Below are 23,277 nucleotides of genomic sequence, written 5' to 3' on the forward strand. Positions count from 1 at the left end.
CTCTCACCGTGTCTGTCATTTACCCGATATACCGATGTTATTCTTTGTATAAATCATCGTGTTTCTTATTATATCTTTATTTGTGTTAATATTTAATAAACTAAATCGGGGAAAAGATAAAAAAAAATAAAAATGGCGCATACATTTTTTGGGGTTAAGTTAAGAAAAATGAAAATCCGACAGATTTATAATGAAAATCCAACAGATTTATTAAAGTCCAACAGATTTTATGTAAGAGTTACGTTATGATATTGTTATGTAATGCTCAGTAGCTATACCTTCTTGTGTGGGGAACTCTCTCTCTCTCTCTCTCTCTCTCTCTCTCTCTCTCTCTCTGATACATATTTAGCGTACCTATTTCCGCGGTCGCCAAAAATACAACCCGGTCACCAGAGTCCGCGTACACACAAATTATTCCCCCCAAGTTTATTTTATCTCCTAACTGGTGCTGGGTGAAGGAAGGTCTCTACTTAAAAATGTCGAGTCTCAGAGTAATATTCACGCCATATTGGTGCTACATGGACGTATGTAAGCTATAGTCACGGTGTAATAGTGATACCATATTGGACGTTAACCTTTTGTATGACTCAATTCCAGATACGAGGTGAATTTTTATTGTATATAGGAGCCTGGGTGAGCGTTCCAAAGAGAAATATTTTATCATAGTTACGGCTGACGTGTATTTCTGTTGTAAATACTCGCGTTGTCAACATTTCTGCAATTGCAATATACTGGTGCAAAGTGTAATGCAAATTGTTACCTTTTCTTTATCGGGAGTAATTTCTCGGATAAAACTGAATCGTCGGAGCCCCACCATTTGGTTAGGTTAGGGAGTGTAGTGCTAGAGGTGTGTGTGTGTGTGTGTGTGTGTGTGTCTGTGTGTGTGTGTAGAAAATAAACACACACACACACACAAAACTACCACCACTCATCACCACCTCCTCCACACCACACCACTCCACCACTCATCACCACCACCACCACACCACTCCACCACTCATCACCACCTCCACCACCCCACACTACCACCCACCTCACATCACCCTCCACCACCCCCACCACCCCGACACCACAACCACCATCCACCGGGCTATAACTTATTTGTTTTCAATATGCCCCGACAAGAGAGGCGTCCACCAAACACCTTCCCAATGGCCGGGAGAGGAGTACTGCTTATACACACAACAACAACAACAACAACAACAACAACAACAACAACAACAACCACAACCACAACAACAACAACAACAACCACCACGTCAACAACCACCACCACGTCAACAACAACTGCGCCAACCACCATCAATAACATCAACAACACTACCACCACCAGCCACAATAACGACAAGACCACCATCATCACCAACACCATCATCAACACACAAGACCTAGAGAGAGAGAGAGAGAGAGAGAGAGAGAGAGAGAGAGAGAGAGAGAGAGGTTTCCATTACCTTACATCATAATATATTCAAATTAGTTTACGTTTACTGTAGCGTTTTATTAAATGTACCTGTGATTTTACCTGTACCTGTTAATTGTCCTTAAGCGGTACCTGCAACTGTACCTGTAAATTTAACTGTGCTTACAACCTGTACTAATACAAGTAACTGTGCTCGTATCTACCTCTAATACATACACCTGTACTTGTATCTAAACATAGTAATATTGACCTCTAATTAAACCACAATAAAGCAAACCAAACGAATTAAAACAATCGACAAAAAGAAAACCCAGAATAAATTTGAAAAGGTGGGCCGAGGTTGCCATCCCTCAGGTACACGATGATGATAACACACACACACACACACACACACACACACACACACACACACACACGACAAATAAAACACAACACAGTTAACTCACTCGGCTTCCTCGTGTAGATTATTCCAATTTAATTACCGGTAGGAGTCAGGTGAGTTTAATTAGAGGTAATTTACCGTGACGGCCACTGCATTTAGTGACTCATTGAAAAATTATTAACGTGTTTGCGATTGTCAAGGGGGAGGGGAGGGGAGGAGGGGAGAGGGGGGAGAGGGGGAAGGGAGAGGGGGGAGAGGGGGAAGGGGAGAGGGGAGAGGGGGAAAGGAGGGGGGGGAGAGGGGGGAGGAGGGGAAGGAGGAGGGAGGGAAGGAGAGGGGAGGGGAGGAGGGGGAAGGGAGAGTGGTAGAGGGGAGAGAGGGGACGGGGTTTGTCTGTGTGGAGGTCATTAACTCTATTCTGTCATAGACTCGGGATTATTGAAGCGACGTCAAACATTTTAAAACTGGTGCACATGTCTGTCTGTCTGTCTGTCTGTCTGTCTGTCTGTCTATTTTTTTGTCGATACATATGCCTTTCAGTTTACATCTATCAATCTTTATCTATTTATTTATTTATTATCATTCTCCACTTTAATCTCTCTCTCTCTCAGGATAAGACAGGTTGGTGTGGTTGTGGGCGAGCTGAACGGCGGATGTAATCACCCAACACGTCAATACAGTAATTAGGGAGTCGTCAACTCGAGGAGGAGGAGGAGGAGGAGGAGGAGGTCAGGCTCTCTGATAATTTTTATATGGGAGGAGGGGGTGGTGACAGTAGTGGATAGGAAGGAAGGAAGGAAGGAAGGAAGGAAGGAAGGAAGGAAGGAAGGAAGGAAGGAAGGAAGGAAGGAAGGAAGGAAGGAAGGATGGAAGGCAGGAAGAAAGAAAGGAAGGAAGGAAGGAAGAGAAGACAGAAGAAGGGGGGAGGAGGAGGAGAAGAAAAGCACTCGATTCATGTTTTACACCAGGCAGGTGTTTCGGGGGCAGGTGTGTCAGAGGCAGGTGTGTCAGAGGCAGGTGTGTCAGAGGCAGGTGTGTCAGGGGCAGGTGTGGCAGTTACATGTATCAGAATATATACATGTACAAAATAACCATTGGAGACAGGTATAAACTAAAATACACCTGACTTAGCGAACGCAGGTTTGTATTTTGTGAATTAATAGACTGTTGGAGCGTGTGAAACAAACCAACCAGTGTCTGATGCAACTCTCTCTCTCTCACAGCCTAAGCTCTTCCATCTACACACACACACACCCACACACATCCACACACACACACCCACACACACACACCCACACACACACACCCACAATCTCAATACCATTCGTCCCCCTCCACCCACCCCACCCACCACCCATTTTCAACCGGCTATCACCACACCCTCTCTTATCAGTCAATTTACCTTCCATCCATCAACTGGTCGGGTCGGCGTGATCAGCCCCTCAATCCAGCCAATCACGGAAGCTGCTGCCCTGGACAAACGAGCCTGACCAATCTGGACCAGGTGAGTCTATATACCGCCTCCCACCACCTCCTCTACCTCCTCCTGCCACCCTGTTAATACTACACCCGGGGAGAGGGAGAGAGAGAGAGAGAGAGAGGAAAGAAGGAAAAGAGCGAGAAAAGAGAACGGAAGAGAATAAAGAACAAGTGAGAGAAGTACAGCATCAGAGTGACAAAGTGTGTAAGAGATAGAGAGAGAACATAGACCTCATCCCACCCTTCCATATCTCTCATTATCTCTCCTCCCAGACGTTCATTTTTTCCCCCTCTTATCCCCAATCCTCTATCCATCTTCCTTCCTTTCTCCTGTCTCCTATTTCCTCTCTCCTTCTCCTCTTCTCTTCTTTTCCCTCCTTGTTCTTCTCTCCCTCCTTACCCCATCGTCCATCTTTCTCCTTTCCTTCCCTCCACCTCCCTCACTTCCCTCTTCTCTCACCCCTTCTCCCTCCTCCTCCCAAACGCACAAAATTCAATTAAAGCTCAACCATCATGTCTCTCTCTCTCTCACAATTACCCCTACCTCACCATCCACTGGCCTAACTAATTCACGCTATTATCAAAAAATCAAAGACAGCGGAAATGAACCTCACCTGGGGTGTGAAAATCAACTGAGGAGACAAGGTCATGAGGGGGGAGAGGGAGGGGTGGGGAGAGGGAGGGTGGGGTGGGAGGGTGGGGAGAGGGAGGTGTGGGTGAGGAGGGGGAGAGGGAGGGTGTGGGGGTGAGGGGGGGGGCAATAATGTACTCAAGTGACTGTCTGATATGTCTGTCTGTTGTCTGTCTATGAATAACTTTACTCTGTCTGGTTCCATTATCTATATATCTAGCTAACTATTTCTATACATAGTTTGTCTGCTTATCTGTGTATGTCTGGTATACACGATCAATGTATTCTGCAGTCTAATACATACATAACGCATCCCTTTGTTGTTATGCCCTGTCTCTTGAGTTATTTCTCTAGCGTTGACAGTGTCCTACCACCACTAACCACCATTTCCTACCACCAGTACCACCATTTCCACCACCAGTACCACCATTTCCTACCACCAGTACCACCATTTCCCACCACCACTACCACCATTTCCAGCCACCACTACCACCATTTCCTACCAACACTACCACCATTTCCTACCAACACTACCACCATTTCCAGCCATCACTACCACCATTTCCTACCACCACCATTTCCTACCACCACTACCACCACCATTTCCAAGCTTCATATCTCAACGTCCCCATACCATTTCCCATGTCCAGCTATCATTCCTGTGTCCTACAACCATTCCCCGCATCCTAACACCATCTCCTGTGTCCAACCACCATCTCACCATGTCCAACCACCATTCACCATGTCCCATCATCATTACTCATGCCCCAATAACATTCCCGTGTCCCACCACCCACCCATGTCCCACCACCACCTCCCCATGTCCCACCACCCACTGTCCCACCACCCCATGTCCTACCACCACTTTCCCATGTCCTACCACCACTCTCCCCATGTCCTACCACCACTTCCCCATGTCCTACCATGTCCCTACAACCCCCACAACTCACCGCTTCAACAACTACCTAAAATATTTCAGCCGATTTTACACTTGTCAATAAATTCAACACGTAGAAAAAACTTATGGCATCAACGAAATACTTCAAGGACCTTATGAGAGAGGTGAGAAGTGTGTGTGTGTGTGTGTGTGTGTGTGTGTGTGTGTGTGTGTGTGTGTAAGAGTTAATGACTGACATATATTGAGTAAAACCAGCAACACCTGAGTGAATAAACACGTGGATAATAACAAAAGTCAACAAATCATTAAGGAATTAGCAGGTGAATTTGATCATAAGTGATGACAAAAATTGGTAAAATAGGTCAGACAGCAAACTATATCGTCATTATTATTATTATTATTATTAGTAGTAGTAGTAGTAGTATTATACCCATTACCTATTATTATTGTTACTATTATCAATTATCTCCATTACTACCAATTACCATCATCACCATTACACATTATCATCAGTTAACATCATCATCGCCACTATCCTCATTACCACCATCTCCACCATCATTAATTACCATCATCACAATCATAAATCATCATCAATTATCATCATCACTATCAATAACTACCATCATCACTACCATCTTGTCATCATCACTATCATCCTCATCACACCCCACAGCTTACCATGACCCTCGTTAATTAATGAATCACCACACTAACGACCCAGTTTAAATGCCAGGTGCCAATTACTCATATATGTGGACGTTTTTCCAACCTGAACTCTAGATTAATTGCCACTTGTTAGATTTTTTCAATTATTTTGGTCAGATTTTTATTTTATTTTATTTTTTTTTTTAGATTTAATTTTCTCAGATTTTTTGGGGGGTCAATTTTTTTTATCAGAATTATTTTAATGTCTAACTCTGGGATTTACAACTAATTTATGTCGGGTGAGTTTATTGTATGTTTTTAAAGGAGAATATCGGATTTGTTGTTAACTAGCTATTTCGGTTTAGTGGGTTTTTATAGAGAATATCGGATATTTTGTTTACTAACTATATTGGTTTTATGGATTTTTAGAGATTAAATCGGTTTTTAGGGAGATTGTATCGGGTTTTTGTTTACTAGCTCCATCGTTTTTTAGAGAGATTTTATCGGTTTTTAGTTAACTATATCGGTTAATTCTTTATGTATATCGGTTTTTACAGGGTAGGGTTTCTATTTACAATTCTATCGAGTATAGATTTTAGTGTATATGTAAATCGGTTTATAAGAACAAGAATATCGGTTCTATGAGCTTCGTAAAGAGAAGAATGGAGAGAGAGAGAGAGAGAGAAATAATCACTACCTCACATGATCTAGCTAACACCATGAACAGAGAAAAGGATGGATTACAAGTCGTAAATATTCAGCCAATTTCTGGTGTGTGTGTGTGGAGGATAGGATAGGATGGGAGGGAGAGGGGGAGAAAGGGATGAGAGGGGGGGATAGATAGGAGGCACGGGAAGGAGAAAGGAGAGGAAGGATAAAACTCGCTCCACAAAGGACCTCTGCATAGTGAGTGCAGCTTTGACCTTGACCTTTGACCCCCAGACCCTAAAATCAACCGACATCTTCCTCTAGGGGGGGAGGGGGGAGGGGGGGCGGATGATGTAAACACAATAATAAAATAAAGTATCTTGACAATTTTATGCTAGACAATATGACACAACGGACGAAGGATTTTGACAACACTACCAAGACAACAGGAGTCGTAGTGTTCATTCTGAGATTCATCGTAAACATAAGACATTTTGATGATGGTGTTTACTTACGTGATATTATATGTACAAATGTAAGGAAACTAAATTTAAGGGGAAAAAATACTTAATTTAAACCACCAATAACCTTGACCTTTGACCTTCCTGTGAGGTTACGACGGACGGATGGATGAACAAAGATAAATAATTATGTAGACGGGCGGACAGACAAACTACCTCACACCACAATAGGCTCGGTATATTACAGACGTCTACAAAAAAAAACTAAATGACTCAACTTGAATAAAAGTGAGTAGTTTAAGCCGTTAACCTCTGACAGATGAGGAGGCAGAGTGCTATTGTTACAACCCACAACCCTGCTATCTATAACACCCCGGGGAGCTTAACCACAACAACCACCATATGACTATCACAATAACTACCATAACCACCACTATAAATACAACCACATCAACACCACAACAACAACCACTAAAACACCGCATCACTACAACACACCACCACCCCATCACTACCACTACAACATTACCCCCTACCACTAGCAACACACCATCAACACAACATCAACACAACACAAACTATAACACATGGTGGTTAACTACAGGGTCATTAATCTTATGAATAATGTATGTCATCTAGGCACGTTGTGTATACACTTGTAAACAGGTGTCCGCTGTACAATGTGGGGGGGGGGTGATGGACGAGGTGGGGGTGATAGGACAGATGGGGGTGTGGGGGTGTTGAGGTGATGGACAGATGGTGGGGCACGGGGGGTGATGGACGAGGTGGGCGTGTGGGACGGGGGGGGGGACAAGGTGGGGGTGTGTTGACTTTACTATGTACAATTAAGACGCCAACACCTATCTAATAAATCTGACAAGAGAGAGAGAAAGAGAATATCCACAGCTTGCCCAAGGTTAGCTTAACTTAACCTATCCCTAACGTAAATAATCTAACCTAACACAACCTTAAGCAAGCCTAACTTACCCTAACCCTCTGTCAATCCAACAAAACCTAACCTATCCCTGTTCTCATTTAACCCAAAACACATATCTAAAAAAACCTGATTACTTACAGAAACAGCACTACGAATAATGTACCCCAGCCATTCCCAGTCATTCACTATACACCAATTTTAGAGTTTCAATACAAAAAACAAAACAAAAAACTCACTACAGCGATGACCTGCAATGAGCGGCGCTACGTTGCAGACCACACCAAAAATGAATTAATTCAAGAGGATTTGTCGGAGCAGGTAAAGTAATCACCTGGTAATGTTATGTTTAATCCAGATGTTAATAATCAATCGTGTCCTTCCAGCTTAACATGGCCACTCGCTAAACCCCAGACAGACCGGGCACCTGAGCTAGCTTATACCTTACCTAATCTCACCCTAGCCTACCCCTTACCTTACCTCATCCTAGCCTACCCCTTACCTAACCTCATCCTAGCCTACCCCTTACCTAATCTCATCCTAGCCTACCCCTTACCTTACCTCATCCTAGCCTACCCCTTACCTAACCTCATCCTAGCCTACCCCTTACCTTACCTCATCCTAGCCTACCCCTTACCTAATCTCATCCTAGCCTTCCCCTTACCTAATCTCATCCTAGCCTACCCCTTACTAATCTCATCCTAGCCTTCCCTTACCTAATCTCACCCCTAGCCTACCCCTTACCTAATCTCATCCTAGCCTACCCCTTACCTAATCTCATCCTAGCCTACCCCTTACCTAATCTCATCCTAGCCTACCCCCTACCTAATCTCATCCTAGCCTACCCCTTACCTTATCACACCCTAGCCTACCCCTCACCTAATCTCATCCTAGCCTACCCCTTACCTAACCTCATCCTAGCCTACCCCTTACCTAACCTCACCTACTCTGATGTGATGCAACTTATAACATATCTCTTACCTAATACTAACTTAACCTAACCTACCCCCTAAGATAACAACTCTCACCTACCCTTAGCTAACTTACCCTATTAAATTTCATTGCTTTAAAACGAAATCTAAAATAATCTAGTTTAGATCATTAAATTTGTGACAGACAGAATAAATACAATAATTTCCTTCTTAAAATATATAAATAAAACTTCCTATTTCGTATGTTCCTAAAAATTACACACACGAACTTAAAAGGATTGAATAGCATTTTATACCTCATAACAATAGGTTTCAATGCCACCTAATCTTACAGTATAATCTCTATAGTTTTAACATCCTCGTCTTATCTATACCCATGTTATTTCTTACACTCAGACAGAAAATGTACTCAATATTCACACGTATTTCTTTACGGTCTTATTAAAATTTCTTCTGTGAGCGAAAACAATCAAATATTTTCTTTACTGTAATACAAATTTCTTCGCTCTGTTCTAATCCGTTTAACGCGATGTTGTTATTGTTGATTGTTCTTTTAGGCGCTTCAACTACCAGGGTTATTAAGAACTGTTTACTATATCTTAATATATGGATAAATAGGATAACTAAAGAGTATCCTAACTTATACTACAGCTAACTTAAACACCATCCTACCTTATGGATAACTGAACACTTTCCTAACTTACAGATAACAAAAGACTTAAGAAAAATAACTAAGTGTTTTCCCTTCAACAATAACTAACCCAAATTCTACCTTAATCCACCAACAAATAAAAATCAACATCTTACATATATAGTGTAAATAATAATAATAATAATAATAATAATAATAATAATAATAATAATAATAATAATAATAATAAGTCAAAGGCCTCGGTTGTCAGCTTCAAAATGTAAATAAACAAGACTATCAAAGGTGGTGGTGGTGGTGCTAGGCTCGACTTACCCGCCGGGGCTCAGGTTAAAACACTTTAATGGCGGCAGCAGATAGTCGTGAATATTTTATATCTTTCCAAAACTTTACTCAACTTAAGAGTATACGGGAATACTGTATAGCGCCCTACGTCTTCTTGGGAGCAGACCCCCTGAGCTGGCGCGTGGCTGCTGAGAACAGTAAAATTTTAAAACTCAATAAAATTACGGTATTTCTGACAGCTTTCTGCTGCTCCCTGACCTACATATAACAACAATGTAATACCTCTTGTTGTTCTGGTCTCCTGAATTATAATCATTGACAACCAGCAGGGATCACAAATATAGAAATTATCATTAGGCTGCATCTAATTACATTAAGTTTAATTTGGCGTCGACTGGTCTTAGCACTGTTATTAAGTGAGATAATTATGAACATTACCTGAACACCCTGGGGAATAGAGACGACCCTCACCTGCCCAGTATTAGGTAGGCAGCGTCAGGTTAGCCTCGCTTTATAAGTAGTAATGATCGACCTACACCAGCAGTCTCACTCATGTGGTAACGTACATAATAACTAATTAATTCCACGGACTTTGTATTGGTTTGTTTACCTCGAGTTATTCCCTTCAATGTTTGGTTTTATTTACAGAATCAAAATCTGGTGAAGCTGAAAGGAAATAAACTCTGGGTTCCTTTAGGTCACAGTATGTAGCCCATGGCCTTTACACCTTCAGTACTTCAGGCAATAAAAGCTTACGGAATCTTGTCCGATATTCGCTGGAATGAACCACTGAACAATATATATAATCAAATTTGTCTGCCCAATGCTTCATTCCTGTTTAAATCAGGCATAGGTTCAACGACTGATTTCATTTATCGAAGCACCGAGAGAGCTAAGGTCTAGGTCTACTGACATTTCGAAGGCACTTTAAAAGTTGTTTTCCTTGCTCAACCAGTGTTTAGATTCTATGCATCAAACAAACATTAAGTGAAAATTTAAAGAAAACAAACCAACATTAAGTCAACCAAAACATTGCAAACACCATTCTCACACAACCAAATTTTCATTATATAAAACAAACACCCAGTAAAAATACCATTCACAATTTAAGAACATTAGGGGGCGTCTGTCTCCTTACTCAGTAGTAAACACAAACACACTATATATAATGTATGATACCACTCAAGACTGTAGCCAGGGTTAGGACGCCGCGGGTCTCTCCTGGCTAGTTAACATTTATGGTATTGGAGGATTTGCAGCGACATTCTCCCAAGTCCTTCTACCACCGTTATGAGAGTCGGGCGTGTGAAAATTATCATGAATAAAATGAATAGCGTGAATAACCATGAACACACACACACAGACACACGCCGTGTTCTTTTTCTTTCACAATAATTAAACGACTCCTAAAACTACGGTGACGTGATTGATATTCAAGTGATCCTTTGAGGTTTGTGTATATAAAAGACTACTGAATACCTTAACAATAACAACCTAGTTTATATCGTTTAATACATGTAAATGATGGTACAGGTAATTTAACGCTTTACAAGGCAGTGAATGGATGAACGTAATATATATCAAATGCAGATACACTCTTTAAAGGTAAAAATTCTTATAAAGTCACTTCACCTAAACCTAAATATTGTAACATACTTAATCAACGGTAAAACATCGTGTGTATACTGCCAGCCGTGAGGTAGCGCCAGGTTAATGAGAGTATTATACAGGTAATAACAACTTCATAACAATATACTCGACTCCACATCCCAACACATTTTCAATCCATAGTAACTACTCATTTTAACTCACCCCAAGGAGGTCATCTTATTCTTGTGTGTCTTGTTTCACTCGAGGACAACACTCTGAACCATTTTAAGTAAGACATTTACTCTTCAGTATCTTGAAACGATGGTAATTTCACGGCAGAGCGAGTAAACACAACACAACAGCGAAGCGTCCTGGCGTCCATCGTTTAAATGGCAACCAATTCAGGAGAGAGGATACGAGTCTAAATCCTTTTTATTTTATTTTCGTAACTGAATCGCAGACGCTGATTTTTTTTCCTTATGTATTAAAGGTAATATTTTCTTCACATATTAAACATGAAGAATATCCCTGTCTAAACATATTCAAGAACACTTTATCAAAATAAATAGATTTACGTCAATGCAGTAAACAGTTAATTCTTGATGCATCTTGCTTTGTAACTAAATTCTCTCTCACTTATATACCAATAATAATATTTTATCCGTGTCCTAAAAATAAAAAATAAAAATCAATATTGTTTATGGTTTTCTGATGACCTTCAGGAGTTGAGGATGAAGCCACGCAAAGTAGAAAACGATTTGAGAAAAAAGTTAGACTGGCACTACTGACCCGCGCCGCGTCCTGTTACAATAATATATTGTTGCCAGACAGCCAGCCGTGTACGTCACAGCCTGCGTATAAAAAGGCATCTAATCATGGCACCTGACACGAACTAGTCAAACCTAACCTAACCAAACCTATCTTAACCTGACGATTTTGATAAGTTTCTAGTCTAAGGGACGCGGTACGGCCCACTACGCATGCGTACTATGACCCAATGGGCCTCTTAGTAGGTAGACCACTTATAGCGTACACAAGCCATACATCCCTACCTCCTCTTCTTAACCTGTCTCCTCTTTTTTCTCCTCTTCATCCCCCTTCCGTGCTCTCCTTCACCCACCTCTTCTCCCTCCTCCCTTCTTTCTGTCTTTCCTCCTCCTCCTCATTTTCCTAACTCTCTTTCTCTGCCTCCCTTTCCTTGTCATCTACCTCCTCCCCTACATCTCCCTTGCGCCCTTTCCTTCTAATTCTTCCATCTTCCCTCTCTATTCCTCATCCACCCACTCTTTCTTCCTCCTTCTCCTTCCTCTATTCCTTCTTATCGTCCTGTTTCCCCCTCTTCCTTCCCTATTCCTCCTCCCTTTTCTGCCCCCTTCTCCCCTTCTTCCTTCCCTCTTCTTCCTCCCCCCCCCCAAACAGGTCGGCCAATCAGGTGGTCGCATCTTCTATAACGAGACGTAATTAAGGGAGTCTTCCAGCTCTTTTCGTGTTATCTCAAGGACATTAATGCCCAGTTGACTATCAGTTCCGGCGACATTTGCATGATTGATCAAGCACTGCATGATTGATGAGCACAGATCAATCCCACCCAGGGTACGGATTCACACAAGTTCGTAAGTTCGATTTTCTTACGAACTAGAGATACGAAAAGGGCCTAAATGACTCACGAATGCTATGAGATAAAGGTGTTTTTTTTAATGATACGTGATTAAAGTCTTTCTCTTAAACTAGGTTCATTAAAATCGTAAGTAAAGTTAATTTCTCATAAGTTCTAAGGTTGATTGTGTCGCCTAACTAGATATTTAAGAACATATCCGACTGAATCACTGAAGCTACGAGGTAAAGATGGCTTCAACAAAGATTCCTAAGTTAAAATTTTCCTCCCCACTAAGTAGAGATGTAAGTATTCATCTTACCTGGATCATTAAACCCACGACACTAAGATGAAGCATCAAAGGTTCATATGTTAAACCTCTCCTCGAAATGCAAATGAGACACCGCATCTGACAGGAACAATTAACCTACAACGCAAAAAAAAAAAAAAATCACTGAGCTTAGAGTTTCTGTACAAGTTTGGTGTCATTTTGGTGATCCCTCGTCTTAATTAAGGAGAAACCATTAACATATGAAGCCTTGATACTTATGATTCAGTTCAATTGAGAATCTATCTTTGTACCGTAGCTCAAGTCAGTCCATTTGGGTACGTTTTTTTTTTTACCTTAAGTTAGGGGAAATATTTATAACACGAGCCTCTGGGAAGTCATCTTTATTTTGTACCTTATGTGAGTCAGTTATATAACTTAGGAGGAGAAAAGTTTAAAGTGGGATTTTCTAAGAATAAAGAATCTGATCTGTTGTTGTTTATGTGGACAAGAAGGTGTGTGTGTGTGTGTGTGTGTGTGTGTGTGTGTGTGTGTGTGTGTGTGTGTGTGTGTGTGTGTGTGTTTTACCATGACCTAAAACAGTACATCTATAATTCAATATCCTCTCCAAAAACACACTGATTCACCCCAATTCTGTACGTGTATCCGTTTACATAGTCTCGTGTGTACGTTTATCCGTCCGTTACCCAAATACTCCATAAGACTCCATTACAGACACCGACTCTTACAACACCCCCGAGCGACAGTAGGAGATTCAACCTCAGTCACCTCTGTTGTCGTGAGCGGTACTCTGGTCAACTATGGATTTCTGATAAGGCGAGCCAAACATCCTTGTATTGATAGTGGGTGATCCATAAAAAGCGTCACCTCGCCTCCCCTTTCCCTCGTTCGCCCCCCCCTTCCCTTCCATCCCTTGCCCCCCCTCCCTCGCCCCTATCCATTCTTTAATCCCTCCCTCCCTCTGTGTCATATGGTCTTGTTTACCACACGTTTTAGTCTGCCACACACTTGTTTGCCATACACAATCCTATCCAATCTTGTCTGCCACATAGTCCTGTTTGCCACGAACTCATGTCTGCCACATAGTATTGTCTGGTATATAGTTTTGTTTACCTCAAGTTTGTTTGTTACTACATACTGCTGTCTGCCACCACATACTGTTGTCTGCCACCACATACTGTTGTCTGCCACATACAGCTTAGTTTACTCCACATAACCATCTTAACTGAAGTTCAACATCATATCCATATAACATAAAGTCACCCAATAAGGTCAAAGGTCAAAACAAATTACCAAGGTCACTACGAAGGTAAAAAAGGTAACTGAACATAGGCCTATTGCCAACCCACGAAGATCAAGGTCATTGCATATAGATAGGTCACAATATGAAGGTCAGCATTTATCAGGTCAATATCGCTTAAGAGGTCAATATCAGGTCAAAGGTCAATATCACCAGTATCACCCAGGTCAATATCACTTCACAGGTCAAAGGTCAATATCACCAGTATCACCCAGGTCAATATCACTTCACAGGTCAAAGGTTAATATCATAAGTATCATCTAGTATCACCCAGGTTAATATCACTTCACAGGTCAAAGGTTAATATCATAAGTATCATCTAGTATCACCCAGGTTAATATCACTTCACAGGTCAAAGGTTAATATCATAAAGTATCATCTAGTATCACCCAGGTTAATATCACTTCACAGGTCAAAGATCAGAACATCTCGAAAATCAGAAGGTGAGAGATGGAGACTCCGGAAGCCTTTTGTCACTGGCAGCCCCAAAACTTAAAGGTCACGTTCACTGTAAGAATGTCTGAGGTCAATAATAATAATAAATAGATAATAATAATAACAGTACTCGGAAGCTTCGGGTAAGTTAGTAACCTGAGACTGACAAAAAAGCCTAAAAAATATGAAGGTCGAGGGACAGTGTAAACATTGTGTGTACCTGACTCTCATCTGTCATGTTGTTGACTCTCTCTCTCTCTCTCTCTCTCTTTTGCTTCCTTTTTCTCTCTCACTTTGCTACTCTCTTCTCTGTTTCTTTATCTCTCCTTCTCTATCTCTCTCTTTCCTACTCTCTTACTTTTCTTTCTCTCCCTCTCACTTTACCTTTCTCTCTTTCTTACTTCTCTATCTCTCTCTTGATCTCTTTTCTCTCTCTTTCTCCCCTTCTTCCACCTTCACTTAATCTCTTTCTCCCCTCTCCTGTCTCTCTCTCTCTGTTTCTCCCCTCTTCTCTCATTCTCTCCTTTCTTTCTCTCCCACATTTTCTATACTCCCTTTTTAAACACAGTCAGTCTTCACACCTGACCTACAACGCAATTAATTACCTGTTTCATCTATCATATGGTTACCTCTCTCTCTCTCTCTCTCTCTCTGTTCTACTTTCTGGTCTTCTTTAATTATCTATCTCTTCCTTTCCCTCCTAACTTCCTTCCTTCCTTCCAATTCCCCTTTATTTTCTTCTTGTCTCTGCTTATTCTCCTTCCTTCCTTCCTTACTTTATTTCCTTCCTTACTTTCTTCCTTCCATTCTTCCTTCCTTCCTTACTTTCTTTCCTTTCTTCCTTCCATTCTTCCTTCCTTCCTTACTTTCTTCCTTCCATTCTTCCTTCCTTCCTTACTTTATATCCTTCCTTACTTTCGTCCTTCCATTCTTCCTTCCTTCCTTACTTTCTTTCCTTCCTTCCTTCCTTACTTCCTTCTCTGTTGTTACTCAATAAATCACGTTCAGATCTTTGTGAAACCATTTTTGTATCATAACTTAAGTGGGTGAGTTAGATATGTTCTCAGCTCTCTCTCAGTTCTCCAGTTAAAAGGACCAGTTAGATACATTCTCAGCTCTCTCTCAGTTCTCCAGTTAAAAGGACCAGTTAGATTCGTTCTCAGCTCTCTCTCAGTTCTCCAGTTAAAAGGACCAGTTAGATACACTCTCAGCTCACCAGTTAAGGGGTAAATTTATAACATAAGACCCTGGAACTTAATTTAACTTCTCATTAACTGAAGGAATGAGAGGTTGTGTTAAACAGTGTGACCAGAACAGTTGCAAACCTCTCACATACTTGGGATATTAACTTTGGTTCATAATAGTACTTTTAGTTACATGGAATATTGTACTTTATACTTTTATAATTCGACCATTGTACTTTTTTATCTTTTTAGTGATATATTTTATGTTTTTCTACTTTTTAATGAAATATTATAACTTTGTACTATAGTTTTAATTTTCACGCTATTTTAATACTTTTAAAGGTCTTAGCGATGAAAAGTTATATTACTTCTTCAAATTACCAGATATTATTATAAAATTTCAAACTTTTTAATGCTGGAAATATACTTTTTTATACCTTCAATGTAACTTTTTATTTTTTCATACTTTTTAACGTCGGTAATTATTATACTTTAGTACTTTTTAGTTAAATATCATCGTACTTTTATACTTTATAACGAAAATTGTTCTTAAATACTTTCTATAAATAGTTTCTTGGGGAAGGAAAATAAGGCAGGGAGCAGTGTTGCCAACGAGGCCTCATATTACTGATGCAGAATCTCAAGTGTAATTTTGTCCTCTATTTCAGGGATTCCGACCTTTACACCACTGCTTTTACTTCATCTCTCTCTCTCTCTCTCTCTCTCTCTCTCTCTCTCTCTCTCTCTCTCTCTTTCCCAATACTCATATATGACCTAAAAGAGAGAGATAGAGAGAGAGAGAGAGAGAGAGAAATGTTCGCCAATATCTTCCAACTTTCCTATTTTTAAGGTGAAAGAACTCAGAGAGGATGAATTTCCCCTCTGAGGTCAAATCATATAAGTCCCCCCTCTTCTCCCCTCTCTCTCCTCTCCCCTCACCCTTGTATCTTCTCCCCTCCCCCTCACCCATCAGTTTTCCCCTCTTTTTTTTAAACCACGTCCCTTTCCCCCCTCTCCCTACAACGTTCTCATCCCCTTTCCCTAACTCCCTCTTATTCCCCTCTCTCCCTCTTTTTTTTCTCCCTTTCTCTTCCCCTTCTTCTTTGCTTCTCCTTTTCCTATTTCCCTCTCGCCCTCCACCTCCCTTCTTCAATTCCCCTCTCCCAATCCCATCCTCCTCCCCTTCCCCTCTCTCTCACCACCCCCCTCTCTCATCTCCCTTCCCTCTCTATGATTTCCCGTTCCCTCTCTCTCCGTTCCTCCTCTCTCTCCTCCTTATCCCCTCCCTCTCTCACCTCCACTTCTCTCTCTCTCCCTTATCCCCTCCCCCCTCCTCCCCACTTCTAATGACCAGTACCATCTGTTAGTTTCAACTAGTTCCACCTCACCATTAAAGTCTCATATGATTATCACCCAAAACTTCACACCTTTATTACGAGGCCAAAGTGAGGGAGAAAATAAGGCTATAATTCAGTTTATTATTATTATTATTATTATTATTATTATTATCTATCTGCATTGACGCCAGGTGAAGTTTACATTATCCACACTAACGCCAGGTGAAGTATACATTATCCACACTAACGCCAGGTGAAGTTTGCATTATCCACACTAACGCCAGGTGAAGTATACATTATCCACACTAACGCCAGGTGAAGTATACATTATCCACACTAACGCCAGGCGCAAAGATGAAAATATGACCCATTCAATTGCGACTTTCACCTCGAGGGCGCTGAAAATGACTCCCGTTTTCTGTGAAGCTTTAGGCCAGACTTCTGCATTTCGTCTCCCTTACACTCTGACCAGGCAAGCGTGTCTAACTTTCACAGTTAAAGAAAGCAGCAATGACTCAAATGGTTAGGGAAAGCAAAAATTACTCACAGTTATAGAAAGCAACAATGATTCAGTCAGTTAAGAAAGGAACAATGACTCACAATGAAAGCAACAATGAGTAACAGATAAAGAAAACAACAATGACTCAAAAAGAAAGCAACAATGACTCAAATGTTTAGGGAAAGCAATAATGATTCACAGTTATAGAAGGCAACAATGACTCAAAAAGAAAGCAACAATGACTCAAATGGTTAGGGAAAGCAATAATGATTCACAGTTATAGAAAGCAACAATGACTCAAAAAGAAAGCAACAATGACTCAAATGGTTAGGGAAAGCAACAATGACTCACAGTGTAAAAAAACCATCACCACCACAACTTCCACCTTATCATCAGACCAGGTGAGACTATGGTAAGTTGATGCGTTCTCTTATCTCCAATAAACATTAAGTAAAACTCCCAGTGAACTCAAAGGCTGGTTGCGTTTTATTTACCAGCGTTTGTTGCCTTAATGGGTATAGAACTCGCGGGCGTTTTTATTTTTATTTTTTATTAATGGTTTTTGTGTGACTCAGAGAACAGGTAATTGGAGGTACAGTACTCAGGTGTTTGTTTAATCCGAGGTTTTTTGTTGATGTGTGTCAGTTATGGTACGAGATAACCTGAAGATTAGTCACCCCCTCTATGGGACCATCTGAAGATTAGTCACCTGAAGATTAGTCACCCCAGCTTATTTCACATGACGATTAAAGACCCTAACACTAATTTAATAAAACCTGAAGCTAAATGTAACCTAACCTAACCTCAGACTGCAATAATGAGCAGGTTAAGGAAAGCCCCACCCAGATCAACGACCAGACAATTATTATGACTCTTGAGAGAGAGAGAGAGAGAGAGAGAGAGAGAGGGATAAATTAAAAAGTTTTCTCACATAAGGATTAACATTCCTGTCCCCAAAATCGTTTTTGGTTTGGAATTTCGGGGTCTTTGTGTGTGTGTGTGTGTGTGTGCACAATCTTGTAAACACAATTATTCCACTGTTTACAATTCATTTCAGGTAAAATATTCATCCACATAATCAAGGCGTCTGTTACCGCATACCATCTCTCTCTCTCTCTCTCTCTCTCTCTCTCTCTCTCTCTCTCTCTCTTCAGTGAGGTGAGTCTGAATCCATCATTAACGTTTAATTACGTTAAGCTTCTCACTCTCCCTGACACTCCCAGACCTAACTCCCTGACACTCTCCCTGGCCTGACTCTCCCTGACACTGCCTGACACTCTCCCTGACCTGACTCCCTGACACTCTCCCTGACTCTCCCTGGCCTGACTCTCCCTGACACTGCCTGACACTCTCCCTGACACTCTCCGTGACTCTCCTTGACACTCTCCCTGACACTCTCCCTGGCCTGACTCTCCTTGACACTGCCTGACTCTCTCCCTGACACTCTCACTAAGCCTTCACCTCTCTCACTAATGGGTGTCTCGCGTCCCGAGTGATCCAACTCTCATGTTTATTTTCTGTCCCGGTTCCAGTGGTCCTGTGGTCCAATGATCCGGTGATCTAACGGTTCCCTGATTCAGTGGTTCCGTGGTCCAATGATCCAGTGATCCTTTAGTCCAATGGTACAGTGATCGAATGGTCTTGTGGTCTAACTGTCCAGTGGTTCAATGGTCCAACTGCCAGGTAGCACAGTGGTCAAATGGTCCAATGGTCCAGTGATCCAATGGTCTCTACAGTAATCGAAGAAGTACGGTGGCTGAGACGTAACAACACTCAACTCCTGCCCCAAGGGTGGCAAGTTGGCACCAGGGTCACCCACAGCCGACCCAGCTGTGGACGGACACCTCACTTGACAGTTCGAGTAATGAAGGCTGTCGAATATAGTGCCAGCCACATTGACCTCGTGAAGATATTTGACCTTTCATTCCTAGCTGTGACCTTCACCTCTGACATACACACAGACACAAAAACAGAGAGACAGACAGACAAAAACACACTCGTGTATAGATACATACACACAAAAACAAACACAGAAATACACACACACACACACACACACACACACACACACACACACACACACACACACACATGCCGTGTTTACTGAATAAAAAATGTTAAACTTCCTCATTAAAAAGGCAGCAATACACCAACTCATTAGTAACTTGACAACCCAGAGTAAATGGCAGTGTTAATGTGACATCTACCTCGTGTTGAATTAGTCATTCTGTTTTATGGAAGTTAGGTGTGGGTGTGTGTTTGTGTGTGTGTGTGTGTGTGTGTGTGTGTGTGTGTGTGTGTGTGTGTGTGTGTGTGTGTGTGTGTGTGTGTGTGTGTGTGTGTGTGACATTGTTTTACTCTCAGATTATTATTATTATTATTATTATTATTATTATTATGCCAAAAAATTTAAATAAAATAAAATAAAAATGCAATACGGGAAATTGAAAGAAAAACTGAATAAAATTGGATTAAGAAAAAATATACAAAATCATCACACATATTCTAAGGTGTAGCCCAAAATATCAGACACTCAGGTAAACATCAGGTATACATCAGACACTCAGGTAACCATCAGGTAAACATCCAATTAAATCTAAGTGTATTTTACTACCATAATTCACCCGAAGGAAACAAAAAATAATACGGAAGAAAAAAAAAATGTTCATTAAGCCGAGAAAATATGCACAAAGTTGGAATCCTGAGTTTTAGGAATTCTTGGAATCTGTGAGAATATGTCCAGGGGCTTGTGCCAGGACAGGCCAGGGCCATGAGTGTTTCACCTTCACCTAAACATTGTGTTGAGAGTATTAACTTAACTCTTTGTTGTTGTTGTTGTTGTTGTGGTGGTGGTGGTGGTGGTGGTGGTGGTGGTGTTTTTGTTTATCTTTGTGGACAAATGTTTGTGTTAAGGGTCATGTTAGTGGATCTTTATTTTTCACTTTTATCTAGATATTTGTTTCTTGTTTTATGTTTTTGTGTTTTTAGCTTTGTATAAACATTGTGTTGAGAGTATAGCTTTTATCTTTGTGTTTTTAGCTTTATATAAACATTGTGTTGAGAGTATAGCTTTTATCTTTGTGTTTTTTAGCTTTATATACAAATTTTTCTCTTGCTTTATATTTCTGTTGTTTTTAGCTTTATATAAACATTTGTGTGAGTCTTACAAAAAAAAAACAGCAGCACCAAGAACCATAAAAACAAAACAAACAGTAATTGCAATAAAAAAACAAACAAACAATCAATAACAATGATTACTTTGACCTTTGTGACCCTCTCCCTCTTCGAACACCAATGACCATGACCTTTGACCCAATAACACCTAAGATCAACAGTGACCTTAATTTCTTCCGCAGGTCAAGTTACCTGTGTAGTAATTAAGGCGAGTGTTACCTGGCCCTCAGTCCTAATGGATGCAAACCTGATCTAACCATTAAGAGTGGTTAGGTTAGGTCAGGTTAGGTTAGGTTAAGCTAGTTTGGGTTTGGTTAGGTTAAGGGATGATCCACATGCACTCATACGTTTACAGTACCCCACACACTTCATATAACTACACACACACACACACACACACACACACACACACACACACACACACACACTGTCTCTCTCCCTCCACAAAAAAAATGAAGGATCACTTTAAGTCAGGCCGCCTCTCATTCCCAAAGGCAGCGGAATCGAAACTCAAGCTTCTCCCACTCAAGCTTCTCCCTCTCAAGCTGCTCCCTCTCAAGCTTCTCCCTCTCAAGCTTCTCCCACTCAAGCTTCTCCCACTCAAGCTGGCTCCACGTTTTTTTTTATAAACCGATGAAGGAAAAAAAGAAAAAAACAAAATCACGGAGAAATAGAGAACGTTCAACTCTTCATTCACAGCGAAATTGAAGAAATTATTCATCATTCATCATCGTGGAGGAGTGTTTGATGAAGCAGCTGCGTCAGGGGGAGAGATATCGACAGCTGCCAGCGGTTGAACTACTCTACTGCTGGATGGGGGAATTGGGAAAGGAGTAGGGTAAAGGAAAGTGAGGAATTAAAGGTGGTGAAAGGTGGTGTATTGGGTGGTGAGTATAATTGGGTGGGTGAGTATGGTGGGTGAGTGAGGTGGGTAGGTGGGTGAGGTGGGTAGTGAGGTATGGTGGGTGAGTGGGGTGGGCAGGTGAGTATGGTGGAGTGAGTGAGGTGGGTGGATGAGTATGGTGGGTGAGTGGGGTGGGCAGGTGGGTGTATGGTGTGAGTGGGGTGGGCAGGTGGAGTATGGTGGGTGGATGAGTATGGTGGGTGAGTGGGGTGGGTGGATGGGTATGGTGAATTTGAGTGGTATGGTGGGTGGTGAGTGGTATGGTGGGTGTGTGAGTATAGTAGGTGGGTGAGGTGGTTGGGCATGATGGATTGATAGGTGAGTGACGTGGGATGGTGGGCGGATTAGAGAGGTAAGTGGGTGGGTGGGTAGGTGGGTGGGCGGGTGGGCGGGTGGGTGTGAGGAAGATGTGCATGTACAACTACTTAAATAAAATAAAATAAAATAAATACATAACCCATTTTATTAAGGAAAATTTGGTAAATTGTGAACATGGCCAAACTCAGCTCCTAAAACTAACCCTAAATTAAGGTATGATTCAGTTCCTAAAATTAAGGTAAATTAAGGTATCCTCTACGGCATTAAGGCAGAATAAACGTCTATAAACAAAAGCTAAAGAGACTCTGATGAAACAATACCCAAACAACCCCCTTCCCTTCCTTTCCTCTTCCTTTCGTTTCCTTCCATTCCCATCCTCTCCTTTCCCTTCCCATACTCCCCCGTTCTTCTCCCTTTCCATCTTCCATCCTCTCACTTTTCCTATCCCTCCCCCTCTTTCCCCCATCCTTTTCCTTTCTATTCTCTCTTCCTCTTCCCGTCCCTCTCCCACCCTACATCTTTCCCCTTCTCTCCCACTTCCTCAAATCTCCCTCTCACCCCTTTCTCTCCAATTCTTTCATCCTACACCTTCCTCCCTCCCTTCCATCCCCCCCCCCATCCTTTCCTTTCCCATCCCTCCTCCACCTAAGTCATATATTTCAACTATATAATGCAAAAATATATCGAATGTTTTATATGACCTAAACGTAAATTCGTTCCTAAGATATAGAAGCAAACTAACTCACAAATATAGATTCGATCTTATATAATAAAATAGTAAAAAATAAAATTATACTCGATTTCAAGATATAACTATAAACTTGTATTCGATTTCAAGATAAAATAATAACTACAGGAAAAAGAAAATAAGAATATATATAAAAAAGTCACAGGTGTAAATTGGCGCCAAAAGGTGAAGCAATGACCATCAATTTCTTTACACATATGTTCCAAAACCAATTCAGAGACTTGTTCCAGTAATTTTGAGAGTCGTTCTAGGAATTAGGAGTCTCGTTCCAGCTGTTCGGAGACTCATTCCAACAATAAAATCTCATCGTTCCAGCAATACAAAGAGTCATTTCAGTAATACAAAGATTCATTCCAGGAAAACAAAGATTCATTCCAGGAAAACAAAGATTCATTCCAGCAATACAAACTGATCCAAACAATTCCGAGTCTCTTTCCAGCAGTTCAAAGTCCCAGGTGTGTAAAGGGACTATTGTTCGTGACTGTACAAGAACCTGAATTACATAAAATCACCAAAATTGTACACAAAGATGACGGAG

The 23,277-nt window shown here is 41.2% G+C and overlaps 1 protein-coding gene across 3 annotated transcripts in view; it reads right to left on the minus strand.

Moving 5' to 3' along the window:
- LOC121875372 overlaps window positions 1-23,277 on the minus strand; it is a 131,376-nt gene that overhangs the window by 107,555 nt on the left and 544 nt on the right. The window lies entirely within an intron of this gene.

This window comes from Homarus americanus, unplaced genomic scaffold (genome assembly GCF_018991925.1).
Source record: "Homarus americanus isolate GMGI-L3 unplaced genomic scaffold, GMGI_Hamer_2.0 scaffold56241, whole genome shotgun sequence".
NCBI classification, from domain to species: domain Eukaryota; kingdom Metazoa; phylum Arthropoda; class Malacostraca; order Decapoda; family Nephropidae; genus Homarus; species Homarus americanus.